We start from the raw sequence: 10,974 nt of genomic DNA on the forward strand, positions 1-10,974 counted from the left end.
GAGGGGGTTTAGGCCAGTGAGACAAGAGCTGCAACTCAACCGTCTACAGTTGTTAAAGCCGGCCGGCCATCTTGTATTCCATCTGATGATGAGAGCTGTGTGTTACTTCTCGCTAATATTAATGAATAAGGTAAGGTGTTCAGAGCAAATGTCTATAATAGTCTTGGATTTATGCATAATCATGGGGACATGCACCAAATAAATGGTTAACTGCTGCTTGGGAGGTACTTTCACTAAACTCTAAACAGATATCTTTATGTCAAAGACCAGCTTCAAAATTCGAGGTAAATGGAGGCAGGGCATAGAGTTGGCAAATGGCTGGGGCCAGTGAAATACTCCCTGAGGCTAAAAATGAGAGGAAAAAATAAGGAGGGAATCTTACACACACACACACACAAATACACACACTAGATCAATGAAACATGCTTCCACAAGCTCTAGAAATTTCAGACATCAAATATACATAAATACATATGTATGTAAATATACAGATTTACACACTAGGTGGGTAGAGCAAAGCTACAATCAATGTTATATGCACATATGCATATATGCATACATACACATTTACACATTGGATATAGCAAAGTTCCAACCAGTTTTATATACATAAACATATGTACATGTATACTTATACATATATATGCATATGTTTATACATCTATTCATCATCTATGCATACATACATATATACATACATACATATATACATTTGATGGGTGGAGCAAACTCCAATGAACAACCTCCAAAATCTTTAATTTTTCTCCCAAGCTTATATATCCCAGCAAAATCTTTCAAGCTGCATAAAAATTACAATGTGACTGCATTCTGTTTTTCTTCTAGTTAACGATAAAAATAACAGTATGCGCCCCAATACCTTACATAAAAAATATTTTAGGTATTACAGGTGAAAAAGAAAAACAGTTTCCAAGAACCTATTTTTTAATTAGATATTTTCTTTATTTACATTGCAAATGCTATCCCCTTTCCTAGTTTCCTCTCCAAAAATCCCCTATACTCCCCCTCACCCTGCTCCCCAACCCACCTACTTGCTGGCACTAGCATTCCTCTGTACTGGGGCATATAATCTTGGCAAGAGGGCCTCCCCTCCCACTGATGGCCTACTAGGCCATCTTCTGCTATATACGCAGGTAGAGACACTAGCTCTGGGGGTACTGGTTAGTTCATATTGTTGTTTCACCTATAGGGTTGCGGATCCCTTTAGCTCCTTGGTTACTTTCTCTAGCTCCTCCATTGGGGACCCTGTGTTCCATCCAATAGCTGACTGTGAGCATCCACTTCTGTATTTGCCAGGCACTGTCATTACAGAGACAAAGTTCGGAGCTGAGACAGAAGGAATGAACATTCAGACACTATTGCATATGCCAGCAAGATTTTGCTGACAGAATCCTGATATAGCTGTTTTCTGTGAGGCAACATACAGTCCTAACTAAGCAACTTGTTACAAATTAACAAAGTGTACATAAGAATGGTAATGTCCTCAACCAGTTTCTGACAGGCTGCAATTTGCTTTTACAAAGAAAGGATCAATTATCTTATTATTCATCTTAAAGATTAATCTTTAAAAATCTTAAAAATCACCAATCTAAACTTTTACCTAAAAACCAATCAGTCATTTCACTTAAATTCTCAGGGTTTATATCTAGTCATTAACAATATTTTTATTAAATCATATTAGGAAGCTGAGGGCAAAAGTGGGTACAAGAAATTATCACCTTGATAATCGGCACAGCTTCCCCAAAAGAGTCACATCAGCCAGTGTTAGTGTGTCTGTCATTGTTCTTGTGCTCTGGCCTTTAAAATTCCCACACATAAAGAGTGTGTCTTTCTGAACTTTGAATTGTTTTCTAAAATTTTCTACATCAAGAGCCATTGAGAAAAGCATCTCAACCTGACTTTACTAACAATCTACTTCTCCAAATTCTTTCTAAGGGTGATGATCATTGCTACCTCTCTACAACTCTAAGCATTTTCCAAGGGTGGTTACTGAATCACTAATCTGCTCCAGCAAGATTGGAAAAGGATCTTTACCTATCAAAAATCAGATAGGGGACTAATATCCAATATATATGAAGAACTCAAGAGGGTGGACTCCAGAAAATCAAATAACCCCATTAAAAAATGGGGCTCAGAACTAAACAAAGAATTCTCACCTGAGGAATACCGAATGTCTGAGAAGCACCTGAAAAAATGTTCAACATCCTTAATCATCAGGGAAATGCAAATCAAAACAACCCTGAGATTCCACCTCACACCAGTCAGAATGGCTAAGATCAAAAATTCAGGTGACAGCAGATGCTGGCGAGGATGTGAAGAAAGAGGAACACTCCTCCATTGTTGGTGGGATTGCAAGCTTGTACAACCACTCTGGAAATCAGTCTGGCGGTTCCTCAGAAAATTGGACATCCAGGAGGATCCAGCAATACCTCTCCTGGCCATATATCCAAAAGATGCCCCAACGGGTAAGAAGGACACATGCTCCACTATGTTCATAGCAGCCTTATTTATAATAGCCAGAAGCTGGAAAGAACCCAGATGCCCCTCAACAGAGGAATGGATACAGAAAATGTGGTACATTTACACAATGCAGTACTACTCAGCTATTAATAAGAATGAATTTATGAAATTCCTAGGCAAATGGATGGACCTGGAGGACATTATCCTGGGTGAGGTAACCCAATCACAAAGGAACTAACACAATATGTACTCACTGATAAGTGGATATTAGCCCAGAAACTTAGGATACACAAGATATAAGATACAATTTGCTAAACACATGAAACTCAAGAAGAACGAAGACCAAAGTGTGGACACTTTGCCCCTTCTTAGAATTGGGAACAAAACACCCATGGAAGGAGTTACAGAGACAAAGTTTGGAGCTGAGAGGAAAGGATGGACCATCTAGAGACTGCCATATCCCAGGATCCATCCCATAATCAGCTTTTAAACGCTGACACCATTGCATACACTAGCAAGATTTTGCTGAAAGGACCCAGATATAGCTGTCTCTTGTGAGACTATGCCGGGGCCTAGCAAACACATAAGTGGATGCTCAGTCAGCTATTGGATGGATCACGGGGCCCCCAATGGAGGAGCTAGAGAAAATAACCAAGGAGCTAAAGGGATCTGCAACCCTATAGGTGGAACAATAATATGAACTAACCAGTACCCCCAGGAGCTCGTGTCTCTAGCTGTATATGTATCAGAGGATGGCCTAGTTGGCCATCAGTGGAAAGAGAGGCCAATTGGTTGTGAAAACTTTATATGCCTCAGTACAGGGGAATGCCAGGGCCAAGAATTGGGAGTGGGTGCTTGGGGGAGTGGGTGGGGGAGCGTGTGGGGAACTCTTGGGATAGCATTGGAAATGTAAATGAAATAAATACCTAAAAAAATATGCTTGGTAAAGGTCAAGCACTGTTACTGTGAGGGCCAAGGACACTGCCCATGGAGGGGAAGGAAGACCCTTAGAGTTTTCCCTGAAAAAGAGTTAATGCATGTAATTTTAGACTGAAGGAGAGACCTGTGACATTTGTGAAGAAAGAGCAAGCTGGATTTTATGACTGATAGTTGAGAAAGAGACACAATGTTTGGAAGGTAGAATAGTGGGGTTAAGGGGGGTTGGGGAATGATTGAAGCAATGATGTCCTCAAGCCAATGACTTAGGTCAAACTTCTACATAGGGCAAAGTTAGGTTACAGGCACAACACACGGGACAGCTTTTGCTTCACATTCTAAGCTTCACATTCTAGATTTTGTATTCTAGACATAAGGTCTTGAGAGTCCATCCCACGAGAAGGGCAAATGTGCTAATATTTGTGAAGTTTCTGATTTCAGTTCTGAGGATTTGCTAGATAAACCCAGAGCTTTGGAAAGCACAAGTCTTAACAGTTTTGTATGAGAAAAAAAAATCAAGACCAGCCAAATAAATGTTGAGAGCAAGGCTTGGAATACTGTGAGACATGAACTTCTGCACCCCAAGGGTACCTGTCTGTGACACATCAGTATGTGTCACTAACCAAAAGCATAAACTGGCTGGGTCTGAGAGATGGCTCACTTCGGGGCTCGGCTTTTGTTTCTGTTAGTGTGATAAAACACTCTGGCCAAAAGCAACTTAGGGAAGCAAGGATTTCATCTGGCTTACAATTCCAAATCACAGTATGTTACTGAGGGGAAGAGAAGGCAGGATCTCAAAGCAGCCAGTTACATCATATCCACAGTAAAAAACAGAAAAAGATAAATGCGCCCATGCTTCCGCTGCCGACTCATTGTGTTCATATAGCTTTCTCCTATCCTTTACAGTCAGGAGACCCTGGCTAGGGAATGGTGCCACCCACAATGGGAGGGCTCTCCTGTCAGTTAATGATAAAGGGCAATCCAATCCCCTGCAGATTTGCCCACAGACCAATCTACTCTAGTCAAATCCTTATCCAGAGCTCCCTCTGGTGATTATAGATGTGGCAAGTTGACATTTGAAACTAACTAGCAAGGTTGGTAAAAGCCTTTGCCACCAAGCCTGATGACCTGAGTCCTAGTCCCAAGACCCACAGGGCAAAAGGAGAGAACTAACTCCTATAAGCTGTTCTATGACCACATTCACACTTTGGATTGCATGCACTCAAATTTGCATGTGCACATACAACACACACAAACACACACACCTCTCTAATCATGAGGGATGGTTTTTCTAGACAGGTCTTCATCCTGACTCATCTCACTAGCACAATGCTGCATGACTCATCTTCTTAGTGGAAATTTAAGTTGGTATACTCAGCAGGACTACCATGAATATCAAAGATATGACTATCATTTGAAAAGTCTGAGGGTTTAGATACTCCCTCCCAATAACCAAACCCAACACAAGCCAAATTCCTTGTTATACAGCAGAATAAATTTGATGTGGCCATCAGGGCCATTCTGGTGCAAACTCTAGCAAAGAGTTGAAAGAAGGAGAAATGAGAGCCAGAACTATGTTACAGAACAGGAGGGTATACATGGGGAAAGAGACCTAAGCATACATAGTATGCATTTTAGAAACTTAGCCTGATACAGACATTACCTTAATGAGAAATGATCATTGTCCATCTTTTCTTTCTTAATCAGATGCCTAAAATGTACAAACATTTAATTCTTGCTTGATAAATGAAAAGTCAATTTCTCTCCACTTGTTCACAAATTACTATAACTTAGCCAAGAAGCTTAACTAAACAACCCTCTTTGCCTACAAAAATACCAATAAATATTTGCCCTTTGATGTCTTAACCAGAAAAGGGCTATATTATATTATGAAATATAATACATTTTAACTTAACTTCTCTAGACTTCCATAAGTACGTTTGTAATAGTATACATGAGTATTTCTCAGCTCTATTTAATACATAATCATTTGATAAAGGATAATTATATTCTTCTCTCATCAGACTTGTGACCATGCAAAACAGTCACAGATCAATAGTTAAGATATGTAGCCTCCCTCAGCCTTGAAGCAGGCTGATCCAGTCTTTGACCTTGCTGCCACTAAGAAGGAGATTAGCTAGGGTAGAGCCTTCTGACCTTGATGGCTCTATTTGCTCTTCTCCAAGACTCTGCTTCCTGCTGAAAGGTCCTTGAGATATTCCAGAGACACACCCTGTAGATCACCTACGGGCTAGCTCCAGGCACCAAGAATGGGCTGGCGGGGGATGTGCCTACCCTCTTTATAAGCATGGACTCTCAGTAAACTTCAGGGGCCTTGAACAGAAACATGTCTCCATTATTTCTCTCGTTGTTCTCTCCCATACAGCTCCGGCTTCCCACTCAGAAACCCAGTTAGTGTGGCCACAGGCGGCTACAGGTGGCTTACAAAGATACATGAGAAATTGGTTTAAGGAATACATACTTCTTAGTTTCCCTCAACAATGATGGGGACTTCATGGGTATTATCCAGTGTGTCAGTTTGAATTCTGTGAGAGTAGATTCTGAGACAGAATTAAATACACCAGTGAATTACTGGAAGGATAAAGAATGGTTCTACGTAGAAAAGGGGTTCTGTTTCTGAGGGAAGTCTGGAATCTCTGTGTTGCTGAAAATATTAAAAAGTGAATCAGCTCATTCCCATGCTTGTGCCAGCAACTCTCTGCCTGGTGGCCTGGCCAGCCATTTACTGACAGGTAATGGCCAACCTGTCTTTATCTTGTGGAGACTCTGGCCCAGAGCTCCTGAAACCTCTCCACCCAGCTAACTAGGTTCCCACGGCTGGGTTGTTACAATGCCAGCCCTGTGCTTCAAATCCCCCATGGTCTTTGTGGTGCACCTCAGGCAAACCCATGACTCAGCCCATTGCCTCTCTGGAGCCTAGTAGAATCGCTGAGAGAAGAAAAACACTGCATAAACTTAGCTCAGAAACAATGGTAACTCAATCTCTGGGTGCAATAACTAAAACCTTATCTTGTAAGCCCTATTAAATCTGATTCCTCAAGTGGCAAATCCTGGTGGATCCACTATTGAAATGGGGAGACACCATAGCTACATCTTGTCCTCACACTATCCCCATCCACAAGGACCACTTCTCTCTCTCTCTTTCTTCTCTCTCTCTCTCTCTCTCTCTCTCTCTCTCTCTCTCTCTCTCTCTCTCTCTCTCTCTCTCTCTCTCCCTCCCCTCCCCTTTCCTTCTCCCCCTCCACTCCCCTCCCCTCTCCTACCAGGAACTCCCCCCTACTCAACCAGTGATTGGCTCCTTTATTCATTAAGGGATTGGTTCACAAGAAGTCACCTGAGTATGACTCACTCCTTGTCCACAACCCCGCCCAGAAAAGCAGAATTAGTTAGCATCAACATACAAACAGCACCAAGTCCATCCACAACATCTCTGATACTAAAAATAAAAATTAAAAAAACAAAACAAAACAAAACAAAAGGAAATGAAAGTCCTGAAACAGTTTGACTATTGGCAGATCCTTGCATAGAAATAAAATTGCATGGGTCTCATAGTTCTGTTTAGTTCAGTTATGGGCAGGAAACTACTAATATAGAGTCTGTGGCCTTTCCAGGAACCTTTCAATAAATCACAAACATGTAGGCATAAATTGGTTGTCTCCTTTCCTGTCCACCACAGCTCACTCTCCATCAGTGTCCTAGAATCTGTATCTATACATGCTTAAGATGTAGCCACTCATTCCTGTGGGCCTCTATTCTTGAGAAAAACTTTAAAATGAGAATAGAATAGATCACAGCCCTGCCTGTGGTTATCTGCTGACACCAATACTTACTCCTGGCCCTGGGTAAACATGACACACTAGGACATCGTGTTTATCTAGTCACTATTAACTGTTCCAGAGATTACTGTAAGACCTCTATGAGATTCACCTAAAATCCATATAATCCCTGCCTCCTCATGGCAGAATCAGCCATACTTTATTATGGAACAGTTATGTCTACCAATAATCTAGTTTATTATGGGATATTCTGAATGCAGGTCACTTATTAACCTGTGGACAGTAGTCTGTCTCTACCAGGGGTCAGTAACATATCAGGAGCTGCTTATCAGGAGGAATATAGCATAGCTAGACACCTGTGTTGTAATTTTCCCAGTAGGACTGATAAAGTCCACATTCTACCTCTTTAACTTCAAATGACATCTCCGTGATCACTACAGAATGGCCTCTGGACTGAGGGAATTTGGGTAGCCTGTAAGTGCCACACTGTTAGAGCACCTTTAGTACAGAGCCACATGTATTAGTCCATGGTTTTTATATCATAAAATTTGTTCAGATCCAGAAGCTAAATAAGAGATCATTAGCTTAAGTGGGAATGACTACTTGCAGTTCATGCTTCCCAAGTGTGCCTTGTTCTATGAGTAGATATTAAGCGATACCTTTACTGGCTATCATCAATTTCTCTAGAGATGGTGCATAATTACCCACAATGGTTTGCAAAACTATTCTCTATGATTGCTCCTCCAACCTTGCTGGCCATTGTAACTGAGACCCCATAGCATTAGTCAAGCAAACATCACTAAATGGTCTTCATTAACTTGGGCCTCATGATTACCTCCACTGTTAATGAATCCAGAGTTCTGAGTACTTCAGCCATTATGCTGGCCTACAGAAGAGAAGAGTTTTCATGGTGCCATTGATGCCCCTACCACTCAATGTTCTTGAAAGCATTGATGAATGTGTGCGTTCTGAGTTTGTCCATGTAGCATGGTCCTCTGATCTCAGATAATATAACCTATCCCAGGATGCCTACTTTTATAACCTTTTCTTATGTCTGCTAAGGAACCCCAGACATTTCTCCAGTATTTTGCACAGGCCATCATTTCCCCCCGAATTCTAACTGCTACTCTTTCACTCTGAGTTTTTCTCATTATCTCCGGTCATTATACAAGGTTGGAGCCTCTGTTGCAATGAATGACACCTGAGTAATCTTAGTCTTGTTTATTCAGATTTATGCTTTAGTTTGCTTGATCAAGTACCAATAAATCACAGGGAGTGAGTGCTCTTGGATCTAATTGGTTCATGTTTACTACATTTTGCAGCTCCTTTTGGTGTCATATTCTCTCTCCATTATCAATATCATCTTGTCTCCAGCCAGGCTATACTGAGATTTCACCTCAGTTATCAGCCTACTTAGAAACGGTGTAGGAGTGACTCCGTTGCCTTGCAGAGAACTTATGATAATTTTACTAGTGTTCCTCTGTGGAGAAGAGAGAATACCTATGCAAACAATTAAGCATTTTATAGACATCTACTGAGCTATATTAGTTTTTGTTGTGTAACAAATTACCCCAAGCTTAGTAACTTAAAGCAACACACACTGAGTATCTCAGTGTTTCTATAGGACAAAAGTCCAGGCAAATATTATAGCCTGACTGGGTCCTCTGCTAAAGGTCACTCCAGGTTACAATCAAAAGGCAGTTGAGTTATGTTCTTAGTGGGAGGTGTGCCTAGCAAAACTTTCAATCTCACTTAAGCTATCAAGAACTAACTTTTAAGACTCTGTGCCTGAGATTTCAAGCTTAACACTGGTTGTTGGTTAAAACCTCTCTCCAGTCCTACCAGACACATAAGTTCTCTGTCATCTGACGGTCTCCATAAACAGGCTCAAAAGCAAGAGAAGTCTATTCTTCACCATAAAATAGAATATTATATAATGAAACCAAAATCTCAGAAGTGATATCTCACTTCTACTGGGTGATTTTGTGTGTGTTGCTGGGCTTGAATTTGGGTGCCATGGGTTATAAACAATCTACTGCTGACTTACCCTTGTGTCTTCGCTCCCCATTCTACTGTGGTTAGAACCAAGTCAGCAATCCCATTCATCACTGGGAAAAGATCACACAAAAATAAAGATCTTTAAGGGTCACTTTATTGTTTGTTCATCACAAGTGTAAACAGTCTTTGGGATTAACCACCTAGAGCTTTACTTCTGATGTTTCAATGAACCAGATTTTCCTACGCAGAATCCTGACCTTATTAGAACTGGCCTAATTTGCCTGCAAATCTAAATGTTTTGAGAACTACTAGCTAGCAAATTCTCAGCTGCTCCTAAGCCACTTCTGTGTCCACTAAATGAGGTAGAGGTCACCTAAACCACTAAAGAGGTTGTCTTTGTCAGTGTTCCATTGCTGGGAAGACACATCAGAACCAAGGCAACTCCTATAAGAGAAAGGACTTAATCGAAACTTGCTTATAGTTCAGAGGTTTAGTCCATCATCATCGTAGTATGGAGCATGGCTCCACAGATAGAGCTGGTACTGGAGGAGGAGCTGAGAGTTCTATATCCAGATCCACAGGCAATAGGAAGAGGGGGAAATGGGCTTAGCTTGGGATTTTGAAACCTCAAAGCCCACCCATAGTGACACACTATCTTCAAAATGTCACACACTCCAATAGGACAACATCTTCTAATCCTTCTCAAGTGTCTACAGCACCACTCTTTGATGGCTAAGCATTCAAATGTGTGAGCCTGTGGGAGATAGTTTTATTCAAACTACTACAGGTATCCTCTGGCTTTTGGACTAACTAAAAGCTATTTACCACTCTCCTTTACTTCCTACTTTTTCCTCTTTGCAGATGTTGGTGCAAAGTAGTAACAAATAGACAGCTCTACCATTATTACAGACATCATTCTCCCAATACATTTACAATGCTTGGATCACTGTACTGGCAAGGATATTCTTGACACTGCAATGGCTGTCCTAGGCTGTCAGTAGACAGTCACCAGCAACTAATTCTCTACCTTCCATGCCACATTTTACTTAAGTAGGTGTCCCCATGACGCTGGTACAAGCAATACTGTCCCCCAAATTATATTTACTACATGGCCTCTGAAACCACTTCTGTGGCAACTGGTTTAAGTTTCAGTCCTATAGAAAAAAGATACCAAGGTGAATGTACAAGAGCTTTATTTAGGATAAATACCAGGTTTAAATGTCAGGTGTAGGAGTAGGGGTGTGAATTTGAGACTGCAGTGAAGACCTAACACCTAGAAAATAAGTGAGGAAAGCAGGAGTGGGGAGGGTGAGCATCTGAGAGCTGTTTTTCCTTCTGAGCTCAGGTACCTGTTGGCCACAGGGCCCTGGGATAACTGTAGCTTCTGGGTGAAGCTGGGCCTGAAATGTAGCTGAGTCTGAAGGATGGAGGATGTTCTAAAATCTGTGCTCTCTTTCCAGGAGATCATTATTCCCTCCGGTTTTCAGGGATTATGAAAGTTAGTGATTAACTTCAAGTTACTAGTAATGCATCTATGTCACATTAAGAGAGAATCAGAAATACTTCCTCTTAGTGCCATTTAACCAAGAGTGAGTACAGATTTGATTTCTCTCCTGCATGCTCCCTGCTTCCATCTTCTATATCGTCTGCCCTCTGTTATATGAGACTGAATCTAGGCCTACCTGAAGGCTGTCTTGTGAGACTGTTTGTCCCTCTGTCCATGCTTATCCATGTCTGTCTGCCTGCCTGCCTGCCTGTCTGCCTG

The sequence above is a fragment of the Mus musculus genome, chromosome 1, assembly GCF_000001635.26.
Source record: "Mus musculus strain C57BL/6J chromosome 1, GRCm38.p6 C57BL/6J".
NCBI lineage: Eukaryota > Metazoa > Chordata > Mammalia > Rodentia > Muridae > Mus > Mus musculus.